Below are 14,391 nucleotides of genomic sequence, written 5' to 3' on the forward strand. Positions count from 1 at the left end.
TCTTTCCCTCTCCCTTCTTTCCCTATAAATAAATAAAATATTTTAAAGTATAAAATAAAATGGGGGCCTGGAGAGATAGCTTAATGGCTAAAGGTGCTTGCTTGCAAAGCCTGATAGCCTGGGTTTGATACACCTGGACTGTCAAGCTGTGTGAGCAAGAGCTTCTGACCATTGAGCTACCTCTCCGGCCCACAAAAGCTATATTCTTCTACTAAAATATTTCCAAGCCATATCTCCTTTTTTTGCCCAGTGCTAGGAATTGAACTCAGAGCCTTGCGAATGTTGCCAAGCTTGGTTTTACTATACTAGTTAACATTTGGTTTTATATTTTTGGGATGTCCAGCTATGTATGGACCAAGATTAACATGAAGGAAGAAAGGTTTTTTAAAATGTTAACAGAACCAGCACCAGCCTCAGCAATCACAATGTTTTCCCTAAGTCCTCTGGGGGTTCTGAAGCAGTACTGAAATTACAAACTCTTCCCTGATATGTTTTTTTCAATACATGATTAAAGAAGGTGAGACTGCTGCTGAATGATCAGTGAAAGTTATGGAGAACGGACACCCAAGGTGGCTTGTTCCCATCCCTGAAGCTCAGGAGAACACCAGCAGGAGCTGGGGTCAGGCCACAGACCACCCATAAGACCCAAGAGCCACCTGAGCCAAGCAGCCCTTATCATGAAGATCTTCTTACTTAGAATGAGGACCAAGTAGACAAAGGTATTTAAATTATTCAAGAACTCTTAGGAAATGCTGGAAAAAGTCCTATCCTTCAACACATTTACATCATCTAAAAACAAGAAAACAAGTTTTTGACCGAACCTATATAAGCTCTGATAGGAAACAAACTTTAGCCAAATATCTCCAGTGATTTCTTTTATAAATTTTACTTAAGGAGAAAGTGTGGGGGGGGGAGGGAGGGTATTAACACGGGATTTTTTTATATAATCATGGAAAATGCTAATAAAAATTTAAAAAATAAAAAAATTTACAAAATAAATAAATAAATTTTACTTATTTGCATGCATGGGGGCAGGGGGAGTCCAGTGTCTCCTGTCCCTGCAAAGTAATGCCAGATGTACTATTTTGCACCCAGCTTTATATGAGCAGTGGGGAGGGGAATCCAGGCCAGCAGACTTTGCAAGCCAGCAACTCTAACTGCCATCTCTCCAGCCCTCTGCTGATTGTCAGAAAGGCACACCAGCCACATCTCCAGCTCCAGTTTTCTCTAATCATTTCTTTGCTATGTTCAGCTCTCCTAAGTACTAGATTTTTGTCTTAACTATCAATGTGTGTTTGATAGAATCCCCAAATTTGATTCAATATTTCTAAAATGTGAAACAAGTTTTCCTATCACTAAATGCCAGACTTCTATCTCCTTAGACTCCTCCAGAGCCCTCACCAGGAACTACATGGTGCAGCCCTATGACCTGATTTAAACATGTCACTGGCCTCATTTACATCAAACAACCACAGCAAATTCCTGCATGGGAGTTTTCTGGGGGAGCAATGTGTGACACTTTCTAACACATATAGGAGAGAAATCCTTTTTCTTTCTTTTTTTTCCAGAGTTTTGTGTGAAAAAGAAAATATTCCCAAAGAACTGAGCAAGCAATTAGCACTCAGTATTTCAGAGGAAAGGCTATTGCAAATGGTACCCCCACACATGTGTAAACATCATCCCCATTTTACAGACAAGGAAGACAAGACAGAAGGATAGCTTGCTCCACAACAGTGCAGAAGGAAATTTAAATCGCAGCAATGCAAGCTTGGCCTAAATTGAGACAGCACTATATTTTTGACTCAATTTCTACAAAGATAATTTTTCATTTAAATTTTTGTAGCACACTAATAGAAAAATTCATGTACTCCATAGCTTTAATATCTGAGTTTTACAACTAGCTAACAAAAATGATTACTTAGAGCTACAGCAGAGATGGCTAAGCAGTTAAAGCACAAGTAGTACTACAAAGCCAAAGGACCCAGGTTCAAGTCCCCAGTACCCACGTAAAGCCAGATATACATGATGGTGCATGCATCTGGAGTTCATTTGCAGAGGCTAGAGGCCCTGGCATGCCCATCTCTCCCTCTCTCTCACATAAATAAATATTTAAATTAAGAAAATAATTACTTAAACTAGGGGCCTCTAGATGGTATAAATGTGGCTATCCAATATGATACCCACTAGCCATATGTGCCTTTTGAAATGAGGCAAACCAAAGAGATCATACTGTAAGTGTAAAATACATGGAATACAATGAATACTTAAGAATATAACTTTATATGTTAAATTACATTTTCAGTATATCGCATTAAATAAAATATATTACTATGTTGGCGGGGATGTGGAAAAAGAGGGACCCTTCTACACTGCTGGTGGGAATGCAATCTGGTCCAGCCATTGTGGAAATCAGTGTGGAGGTTCCTAAAACAGCTAAAGATTGATCTACCATATGACCCAGCTATAGCACTCCTAGGCATATATCCAAAGGACTCATCTCATTTCCTTAGAAGTACATGCTCAACCATGTTTATTGCTGCTCAATTTATAATAGCTGGGAAATGGAACCAGCCTAGATGTCCCTCAACTGATGAATGGATAATGAAGATGTGGCACATTTATATGGAGTTCTACTCAGCGGTAAAGAAAAATGAAGTTATGAAATTTTCAGAAAAATGGATGGACCTGGAAAGTATTATACTATGTGAGGTAACCCAGGCCCAGAAAGCCAAGGGCCACATGTTCTCTCTCATATGTGGATACTAGCTACAGATGATTGGGCTTCTGCGTGAGAATGAAAATACTTAGTTTCAGAGGCCAGTAAGTTAAAAAGGAGACATAAAGGGAAGAGAAAGGAAGGGAGGAGGGTACTTAATAGGTTGATATTGTATATATGTAAGTACAATGATAGTGATGGGGAGGTAATATGATGGAGAATGGAATTTCAAAGGGGAAAGTGGGGGAGGGGAATTACCATGGGATTTTTTTATAATTATGGAAAATGCTAATAAAAATTTTTAAATATATATATATATATATATATATATATATATATATATATATATATAACTAAAACTAATTTCAAACATTTTGTTTTTGCTTTTCTTATGTGGCTATTATAAACTTAAAATTACATATGCAGGGCTGGAGGGATGGCTCAGCAGTTAAAGTGTTTGCCTGCAAAGCCTAACAAACAGGGTCCAACCCCCCAAAAGCCACATAAAGTGAATGCACAAAGTGATGCATGCACCTGGAATTCATTTTCAGCTTCTGGAGGCCCCAGTATGCTCATTCTCTCTCTCCCTCTTTCTCCCCCACTTACAAATAAATAAAATAAGGTTTGAATTAATAAATCAATTGATCTCAGAGCCTATGGGACTCTAGTAGTTAGTTCAGGCCTCGCTGATATCAAAACTTGTTTATTTTATTCATTCTAACATGAATTCATTCAATATTTCTTGAGCAATTTCCCAGGCAAAACACTACAATGTCTGGGAGATCTTTTAGACCTGTCACAAGAGTTAATTCTTCATAACTATTTAGCTGGAGCTACTGAAAATGAATACTAAAGGGCACTGAGAGATATTTGAAATACAGACAAAATTGAATCCAAGGATCTCATTGGTTGAATGTGGGCATAGGCTGGTGTAACACTAGACTCCCAACTGTCAATATTTTTTCACTACGTTTATTTATTTGAGCGAGAAATAGAGAGAAAGGCAAACAGATTGAGAATGGGTGCTCCAGGGCCTCTGGCCACTGCAAACAATTTCCAGATACATGTGACACCTTGTGCATCTGGCTAACGTGGGTCCTGGGGAATCAAACCTGGGTCCTTTGGCTTTGCAGGCAAACACCTTAACAGCTAAGCCATCCCCCCAACCCAAATGTTTTTATTTTAAAGCTGGGTGCAATGGCACATACCTATAACCTCAAAATTTGGGAAGTGGAGACAAGAAGTTTAGGAGTTTAAGGTCATCTTCACCTACCTTGAGCATTCAAAATTAGCCTGAGCTATGGGAGACCACTCCATAAACAGAAAGGAAGGAAAAAAGGGAGGGAGAGAAAGAAGAAAAAAAGGAGAGGAATAGCCTGGTATAGTGGCACAAACCTGTAACCCCAGCACTCAGGATGCCGAGGCAGGAGGACTTCTGGAAGTTCCAAGCCCAGCCTGAATTCCAGTGAGACCCTGCCTCAAGCAAAAAAGAAATGGGGGCCATACTCCTAGGCAGCACAATGTCCATGCCAGCCCAGTCTCCCGCTGCTGTCTCCATATGTCAACAGATAGCATTTCCCAAAGAACATGGAGTTCCCATCCCATTTGAGCCCCAGGAGATACAGTAAAGGTTCTGCTGGAGTAAGAACCAAGCTCACAGTTTCAAAATTACATTTCATGGAAGATTTCAACAGAAGGCAGTTTGGTTGTGATCCAGAAATCCCTGAACACTGCCATTTAGATACTGTCAGTACAGGAGAGAAAGTTCAGAACAGTATCTAATGAAGAATCAAGCCACCACCCTGGTAGACTGGCTCTTCTTGTTCTGCTAGCTGAGGTCTCAGTGGCTCATTCATGCTCCAGCAAAGGGGCTCCCCAGAAACAGGTTGTATGACTCCAAGCTTCCAGATGCAATGAAATGACAAGTGCAAGCCTTAGGGGTATCAATTTCTTTGAAAATAAATGCCAGTCTTGCTGGTCTCACTTCTCCTCCAATAAAATTTTAATATGAATCTTCAGGCTCTGGATTTCTGGATCAGCTAAGAACCAGGTCAAGCAGCAGAATGTGGGTGCCACTGTGCAGAGCCTGCCTGCTGCAAAGTGGCCAAGTGCAGAGGACACAGCCTGCCCCTCAGAAAGTGCATAGCCCAGACTGTTTTCTTAGGGCTGGCATCAAAACCATGTGACATAAGGGCTGGAGAGATGGCTTAGTGGTTAAGGTACTTGCCAGAAAGCCAAAGGACTGAGGTTCAATTCCCCAGGACCCACGTAAGCCAGATGCACAAGACGGCACATGTGTCTGGAGTTCATGTGCAAAGGCTGAAGGCCCTGAAGCCCCAATTCTCTCTCTCTCTCTCTCTCTCTCTCTCTCCTTTTTCCCTTTATCTCTCAAATTAAAAAAAATATTTTTTTTAAATTTGTGACATAAGACAACAGATATTTCTTCTGTACTGTTATCAGCATGGCCACAGTGCGTGAAGAACCCATTACTTGCCTTTTCTAATTGGAGTTAGCTGCTGCACTCCTTGGCTTTTGGCCACATCACTATGATCTCTGCCTCTGTCCTCACACCTGTCCCTCTCTTCTAAGGACATTTGTGACTAGGTTTAGGACCCACCCAGACAACCCAAGATAATGTCTTCTTGTCAAAAATCCTTTACCATATCTGCAAAGATAATTTCCTAGGTCTCCCTGGGATGAAAGGTGCTAAACTGTGTGCTCCCCAAACCCTTCCCCTGTGTTTAGGGAATGTGGACTATGCTGTCTAAAGGAGGAGAGTCTCCCTGTGATGACAGAGGCAGCATTAGGTTCCCTCTGATCATCTCCAATGACCATGAGCCCCTGCAGCTGCTCTGAGGCGGATCACAGTCATTGCTCAGGCTGTTGTCTGGGGTCCTGTTGGTTTCATCTCCATTGTGTACACGAGTGCTTCTCTCCATTGTCCCCTACACACTTCTTTGTCACTGTTTCTCCAGTCTTCTTGTTGGGTTTCATTTCGGGGCCTATCTTTTCACAGGTGAAGAAAGCAAATGCCTTCTAAGTCCTAAGAACCCAGGCATGAGTTCAATACCAACAGTCAGGAAACTAAGGAGGAAGGATTGCCAAGAATGGGAGGCCATCCTGTGCTATGAGTCCTGCCTGAAAAATCTCACGCACATGTCTATGTCCTGCACAGCACACCCAACGGCAGAAGAGGGCTCCACGCTAATGCTTCCTCACATCTCCCCATGGGCTCAAGTCCACCTTTGTTTTTTAGTGGATAACACATTAATTCACAAAGTTTCTGTATCTTTTTGAAAGAAACCTGCAGAGTCTTTCTAAAATGGTAAGTTTGTCAAAGATTGGCTTTATGGAATTTTCTTAATGAGCTCTCTGAATTTAAAACAACAAAACAAAATGAAAGGCAATGAAGACCACAACAATACATTCAAGAAAAGAAAAATAGCAAAGCTTTGACTCCACATAGGATGAGATTAGAGGGTCTGGTGACCCTTCCAAACAGATATACAGGTATTCTTCACAGTCTCCAATATTATACCCAAAGCCTCCTCTCTTCTGATGTTACACAAACAGTATAGCCTTGTCCAATATCACAACATCTAGTCTAGCTCTATTACCTAATGACAGTGAATGGGTGGGTGGGTGGGTGGCTAGATGGATGTGTGGTGCATTTGTAGATTGATGGGTCGATGGATAAATAGGTGGACAGCTGGATGGATAGGTGTAAATGGATGAATGAAGATGGATGAAGGAAGGGAGAAAGGGAGGAGGGGAGGGAGGGGAGGAAGGAAGGATGGAGGAAGGACTAAGAAAGCCAGATGTTCTATACAACCAAGAAAAGAAGAAGAAAGGAGAGAAGGCAGAGGGAGAGAGGCCAGTAGAGAGGACAGAGCACTGGCACTGCAGGCCACAGTATCACAGTTTCCCGGTGAAGGAATTTCACATGGAATGCCCTGGTCACTTGACATCCTTTATGCTGCATCCTTATAGGAGGGACAGCATGACAGGGTACTTAGACAAACGTACATTCAACTCTTAGCTCTACCATTAACAGTTTCAATCCCCTCATGCACAAGATGTGAAGAGCAAAGCCCACTCTAGGGGTTGCTGGCAGGTTTCAAGATCATTCTCTGAGGCTGGCACCTAGGACTCTCCGAGGGGCTCCTTTGTCTGCATGCTTTTATCTCCCAAGAGCTTTGCAAGACACTTTACACAAGCTCATCACTTAGACATATTACTTAATTGAGGTATTGTTCCCTTTAATTAATATTTCCTTTCCCTCCTGCCTCCTTTCCTTCTTTCCTTTCATCCTCCTGCAGGAAGTAGATAAAATACAGTCACATGACACAGAATCCAACATACATACAAGAGCACACTGAATATTCTCTTTCCTTCCATCTGACCCCAGTTCCCATGCAATTTTATTAGAATAGGCTTTCCACCCCCAGCTACTTATAAGTTAGACACAATAAAATACTGTTCATGTTGGATTTAAGCAAAGCTTATGATTCCCTGTGTGGATCCAAATGCTGCCTAATAAAGAAGCAGCACAGATATGATTCATCCATCACTGTTTTCAAAGGCTCAGAAGACTCAGGTACATGAGGCATGAAGACAGTTCTCAGCATAGCTCAGTACTTGCTGGATGATTGACAGGGTCTGCTCTGTATTTCACCCTACTTCAAGGATGTCACTTAGAATATGAGATTCAATGCAGTCAGCCCTGGAGATGCAGAAGGAATAGCAGATGAGGAGTTCTGATTCAGGAAATACTTGCATGACTTTTGCTTTTAGCAGCACACTTAAAGATTATTCCACAAGGAACAGGAGGCAGAATGTGAGAGCATGTGGGCCAACCTGGATCCACTAGGATTTGCCAGCCCAGAGGACTGAGGTCTAAAGAAGGCAAAAACCAAAGACAAGGGCTAGGATATCGCTTGGTGGCTGGAGTGCTTGTCTGCATGGATCAAGTTCTGGGATTGATCAACAGCACCACATAAGACAGGCATGTGTGGCAGAGAGCTGGAATCCCAGGACTTGGGAGGGGGCGGCAAGAGGATCAGAAGTTCGAACTCACCCATAGCTACATAGTGAGTTTAAGGCCAATGTGGGGTGAGATGCTGTCAAAACAAGATAGTGTCTGAACAGTGTATACGAGAGCTATGCAAGGTATCCCCATGCTGGAAGCTGAGGCAGGAAGCCTATGAATTTGAGGCCAGCAAGATCCTCCCTGTCTCAAAAACAAATAGTTCCAAGGACAGTAATTTCTGAGTATAAAACAAAAGAAGACAAAAGGCCAGGACATACACAAGAAGCAGTAAGTTGTGAGATTTGCACAACCTGCATTAGATTAGAATCAATTGGGAAAAAACAAACAAACAATGCCGGACGTGGTGGTGCACACCTTTAATCCCAGCACTCAGGAGGTAGGAGGATCACCATGAGTTCAAGGGCACCCTGAGACTACATAGTGAATTCCAGGTCAGCCTGAGCTAGAGTGAGACCCTACCTGGAAAAAAACAAAAACAAAACAAAAATATAAATAAAATAAAAAACGGAGATGTACAGACTCATAAAGAAAGGTAGACCGATCGTCTCATTGGAGCACTAGGCACAATGTTCTGGGCACTGTGTTCCAAAGGTGATCGGACCAACTAGCATGAATGAGCAAACCCATCTCGGACTTCGGAAGCCAGAATACGCTCAAACCCTAAGAGCTCACGGGGATCACACAGGGAGTAGGTGGAGCTAGAGTTCTGACAGTGTGCCTCTGGCTGGCGTTTTGGTTAGTTGCTTCTCAGGTATCCTTGTTCCCACATACAGTATTTACACAGTATTCACATACAGCAGACGGATCACAGTAATGAAGAGAATTCCACATGTGGCTGTGGAGTCAAGAAGAAACTGACAGTTTGGGGGATTGTATGTGTGGGGGAGTGGGTGTATGCACATGCATGTGCAGATGCACTCAGGAGTGTCTGTCCACTGTCTCATTCACTAGTTTCCTCAAGATGGAGTCTCTCGCTGAACACGGAGCTGTGGTTTTCAGAAGTCCTAGTGATTCTCCAGCCTCTGCTCTCACAGGACTATGGTTGCAGCTACAGGCATGTGTGGCCATACTCAGCTCCTGACATGGGTCCTGGGGAATCAAAATCAGGGTCTCAGGCTTATACTGCTTTTGGCAAGCACTCTTACTCACTGAGCTCAGAAATTTTTGTTGAAGAAAAACATTCCGTGAACTTTCACCTGAATTCCCACACGGCTAAATGATGAAAATGTATTGTGACAGAACCAAGGTCTATTTATCCTAAAGACAGATTGGCAAGTGAGTTTTGCCTATCCTTTGACCAATACTAATCCACAAAATAAACCGTTGTATGAGTCAGGGTTCTCTAGAGGAAAAGAACCAACAGAATGAAGTGTATTAAAAGGGAATTTATTGGATTAGCTGATGTTAGTCCAACAATAGCAATTTGTGGGCCTGAGAGTCAAGGAACCTCCTCGTAGCTTCTCAGTCCACGAGGCTGGACACCTCAGCAGCCCCACTTTGGTACTGAAGGCCTGGAGGCTTCCTGGAGAGACACCGCTCTTCAGTCCGCGCTGGAAAGCAGCAGCAGCAGGGCAGCCAGGTGGGAGGAGGGGACACTTTCCTACCCAGAGCTTCTTTAGATAAAGCCCCCAGCCCCCACAGACCACCCACTGTGGGAGAAGGGCTCACCCTGAAGACAGGCTTCCTCCTTTACTTGTAAAATCCTTCCTGGAAGCAACCTCAGAGACCCCCTTATGAGGAATGTCTGTGGATTCTTAATCAGATCAAGTTGACACAAACTTAACCATCTCAACCATCAAAGAAGCTAAAAACATATGCTGGTGTTTGGGGGGTTAGTTGTTATTTTGTGTTACAGTATCATCTCTTTTATTCTAATTATTTTGGCCAAATGTAGGAAGCACTGCAGAAAAGCCTTCTTGTCAGTAACTGCGGGTTCCTGACAGGTGCCACATTCGTGCCCACCTGTCTTGGGCTCGCTGAGTTCAGAGAGGGACCCAGACCCGGGAAAAAGGGGCAAAGAATGGTCAGGTTGACACAACTAATTCTGCTCTAAGCTTTTAGAAAAGAAAGCCCGGTTTCTCCTGGTGCTGTTAATTTTCACTGGCAACTTAACTGGGCTTAGAATCACCATGGAAATACACCTAAGGGTGTCTATAAAGGTGCTTCCAGAAAGCATAAGCTGAGGAAAGACCCACCATGCCTGCAGGTGTCACCATGGATGGGGCACTGAACAACAAGGGGAACGTGAGCTGAGCGCCAGCCGTCACCCCACTTCTAAAGGGCGCGCAGGGTCTGGCCAGCACCTGTGCTCCTGCCTTCCTGTCCTCGGCAGGGTGGGCTGGGCTCTCAAGCTGTCTCCAAACAAACCCTTCCTTCTGAAAGGTGCTCTGTGGTGGGAGTTTGATCTCAGCAACAAGATGAGTAGCTAACATCCCACTAAGGTGCTGAAAGGCCAAGAAGCTAAAAGCACTGTCCTGAGAAAGGAAGGCACACCGCCTCTGAAGATCCATACTCAGACCTGGGTGTCCGTGAGTTCTCCACCCACAGACTGGGCCAACTTCAGACCAAAATTATTCACAAAGAGCCGGGCATGGTGGCGCATGCTTTTAATAAGGGAGGCATGGATAGGAGGATCGCCATGAGTTCAAGGCCACCCTGAGACTCCATAGTGAATTCCAGGTCAGCCTGGGCTAGAGTGAGACCCTCCCTCAAAAAAAAAAAAAAAAAAAAAAAATCACAAAGCCAAACATGGTGGCTCAAGTCTTTAATCCCAGCACTTATGAAGCTTATATAGGAGGATCACTGTGAATTTGAGGGCAGCCTGGGCTACAGAGTGAGTTCCAAGTCAGTCTGGGCTAGAATGAGACTCTGCCTCGGGGGTTGGGGGAGGAGACAAAAAAAGAAAGGAAGCTGCACCTGAACTAAACACAGAGACTTTTCCACACCATTACTCCCTAAACAATATAAACACTATTCACATGGTGTCAGTACTGTATTGGGTAATGTAGAGAAGATGTTCAGCATATGGCAGCGCATGGATTATGGGCAAATATCACACTTAAATATTACATATGTAGACATACACACACACACACAGTTAAAAAAGTTAAATTTCTTCATCTCATGAAATTATCTCTAATGCAAATTGCTGAAGCTGTTTGGATGCTTTCAACATTGCTGTGTAATTGAAAATATAAATAGTATTGAAACCACAACTAGGGCTGGAGAGATGGCTTGGTGGTTAAGGCACTTGCCTGAGAAGCCTAAGGAGCCAGGTTCGATTCTCCAGGTGCCACACAAGCCAGAGGCACAAGTGGCTCATGCATCTGTAGTTAGTTTGAAGTGGCTAGAGGCCCTGGTGTGCCCTTTCTCTCCCTCTCTTTCTCTCCCTCTGCCTCTAATTTATAAATATAAATGAATTTAAAATGACAGCTACAGAGTTCTAGGAATCAGTGCATAAAAGCTCCTCTCACACTTCTCAGAGCAAGAGTCACAGAGATTCAGGTAAAACATGTCTCCCCACAATGACCTCAAGCTATGCCTAAATTATTAATACCTTTCTTAAGTAGAGCATTGCTTAGCTCTAGTTAGCCTGAAACTCACAACAAAAAATACATTTTTTAAAATACATTTTAAATTACAGGGGCTAAGAAGATAGCTCAGTGGTTTAAGGCATTTGCTTGCAAAGTCAGCTACCCTGGGTTCAATTCCCAAGCTACCCATGTAAGCCCGATACAAAAAGTGGCACAAGGTTCTTTTGGTTTGGTTTGGATTGGTTTGGGGGTTTTTTGCAGTGGCAAGTGGCCGTGGTATTTGAACGCCACAACATCTACCCTGTCTCAAAAAAGAAAAGAAAAGAAAAGAAAAGAAAAGAAAAGAAAAGAAAAGAAAAGAAAAGAAAAGAGAAAGAGAAAGAGAAAGAGAAAGAGAAAGAGAAAGAGAAAGAGAAAGAGAAAGAGAAAGAGAAAGAGAAAGAGAAAGAGAAAGAGAAAGAGAAAGAGAAAGAGAAAGAGAAAGAGAAAGAGAAAGAGAAAGAGAAAGAGAAAGAACGAAAGAACGAAAGAACGAAAGAACGAAAGAACGAAAGAACGAAAGAACGAAAGAACGAAAGAACGAAAGAACGAAAGAACGAAAGAACGAAAGAACGAAAGAACGAAAGAACGAAAGAACGAAAGAAAGAAAGAAAGAAAGAAAGAAAGAAAGAAAGAAAGAAAAAGGTTCTTGTGGGGCAGGGAAGATGACTCTGGTTAAAGGCACTTGCCTGCAAACAACCCAAGACACACTCAAAAAGTGGTTCAACCATCTGGTCTTTGTTTGCAATGCCTAGAGGCCCTAACACATCCAGACATACAAACACATGTGCAAATAAATTAATTTTAAAAACTTAAGAAGCTTCTTTTGGGGGCTGGAGAGATGGCTTAATGGTTAAGGTGATTGCTAGCAAAGCCAAAGGAACCAAGTTCATATTCCCTAGTAGCCATGTACAACCAGATGCACAAGGTGGCACACGCGTCTGGAGTTTGTTTGCAGCTGCTAGAGGCCCTGGCATGCCCATTCTGTGTCTCTCTCTGTCTATTTCTCTCTCTCAAATTAAGAAAATATTTTTTAAAAAGAAGTTGTTTTTTTTTCCCTAATCTCAGTTCAAATAGTTTCTCTCAAATTGCTGCCAAGTTGCACAACACTTAACCTAGTCTAAATATCCTTATCTTGAGCTGGGGATTGGGTGCCTGTGAGCTCACTCGATCTTGATAATGAAAACCTGTTACTGAAATACAGAGGTACATGTTGCCTCAGAAGAGAGGCAGGCTGGGGCCTCGGGACTGCCCCTGTCTCTTCCAGAAGCAGCACTTTTACTCTGTTAGTTTGCACAGGTTAGGTCTGTAAATTATTTTTCGTTCATTTCTTTCTGTCTTGTTTTTGGTTTTTGGTATTTTTGAGACAAGGTCTCAAGTACCCAAGACTAGCCTTGAGCTCCTAAACCTCCTGTATCTTCCTCCCACAGTCTGGATTACAGACCTGTACTTCCATACTCATCTATTCATCTGAGACTTTTAATGTGATAACAGAAATAAAATTTAATAATCTGACTTCCAGTAAAATAAATTGTTTCCATGTGAGTTTATAAGTAACTTTTCTTTTTCTTAGTATTTTACTTTATTTGAGAGAGAAAATGGGTGCACCAGGGCCTCCTGCCACTGCAAATGAACTCCAGATGCATGTACCACTTTATATATCTGGCTGCACATGGATATCAGGGAATTGAATCCAAACCAACAGACTTTGTAAGCAAGTGCCTTTACCCACTAAGTCATCGCCCCAGCCCAAGGCTTTGGGGGGAGGGGGGAGTGGAAGGAGGTGACTGAACATATTATAGATTTCATTCTATAGCCCCGGCAGGCACTGAACTTGAAATTCTCCTGTCTCAGTCTCCCAAATATCTGGGATTACAAGCCTGTGACACTAATGGCCAACTTTTAAAACTATGATTGCTATATTCACAGAGACCTTGATCCTGTTTTATATGTTTAAATTAATAAAACATCCTTACCCTTCACATGGTGGCTAGCCACACAAAGCAGGAGCCTGCCCTCTCAAGGCTGCATTATTGATGGCTGATTACTCAGAGAGCAGCCATCCCTCAGGGCACCTTGATAGAGACTAGTTTGCCTTCAGCTTCTTGTGTTTATATCACAATATCTGCTCAGGGACTCCTGAGAAATCTTCCCTCTTGTACAAAAAAAAAAACTATAAAAAGGCCAAGTTGTAGAGAAACTAAATTTTCAGACTGCTAGCTGTAACTTCAAACCTGTAACATGGTATTTATTTATCACCAACTGAAAAAGAGTCAGTTTCTTAAAATAATTACCATACCATCTACCAATTCAAGTCATAGGAATGTACCCAAAAGAAGTGAAAACGCCTATCAGTGTGAAGACTTACGGACACGTGCTCACGGAAGCACCAGTGCAATAACGAAGTCAGGACCAGCTCCATGGCTGTGCCCTGGTGAGCACATGACCATGAGGGAAGGGGCATGTCCATGGAGTGGAGGACTCCTTAAAAGGAGAGTGAACCACGTACTGACGCATGCCAACCCTTGTATGCCGTTATAATCTCTACGGTAAGCACAGACTACACTACGATATGAATGCACTACATGGCATGTCCTGTAAAGTGAATTCTAGAGACAGAAACACATCTGTGGCTGCCTGAGACCAGTGATGCCAACAGAAACTGAATGAAAATGGTTACAGGGAACATCTCATGCTAATTTTATCCAAAAGCTTACAGGGTCCTTCTCATGGACAGACAAGTGACCAGAAGCAGCATATGAAAAGAAAGCATTTTTATTTCAGGATTAGTTTCCAGGGGAAGCTTCATGAGGGAAAGAACTTGGTTCACATCAGGATATATGCACAGCAGAGAGAAAACAAAAAACCAGCATCCCAAACTCCAGCCGCCTCTCTCAACAACTGTACTTAGGGCTGTGGACCACAAGATCCACCCTCAGCGCTACACCTCCTCCACACAACTGTACTTAGCACTGTGGACCACAAGATACACCCTCAGTGCTACACCTCCTCCACACAACTGTACTGAGGAATGTGGAACACATTATCCACCC

The 14,391-nt window shown here is 42.8% G+C and overlaps 1 long non-coding RNA gene across 1 annotated transcript in view; it reads right to left on the reverse strand.

Moving 5' to 3' along the window:
- Positions 1-14,391, reverse strand: part of LOC123455547 — a 157,341-nt gene that overhangs the window by 126,935 nt on the left and 16,015 nt on the right. The window lies entirely within an intron of this gene.

This window comes from Jaculus jaculus, chromosome 17, assembly GCF_020740685.1.
Source record: "Jaculus jaculus isolate mJacJac1 chromosome 17, mJacJac1.mat.Y.cur, whole genome shotgun sequence".
NCBI classification, from domain to species: Eukaryota; Metazoa; Chordata; class Mammalia; order Rodentia; family Dipodidae; genus Jaculus; species Jaculus jaculus.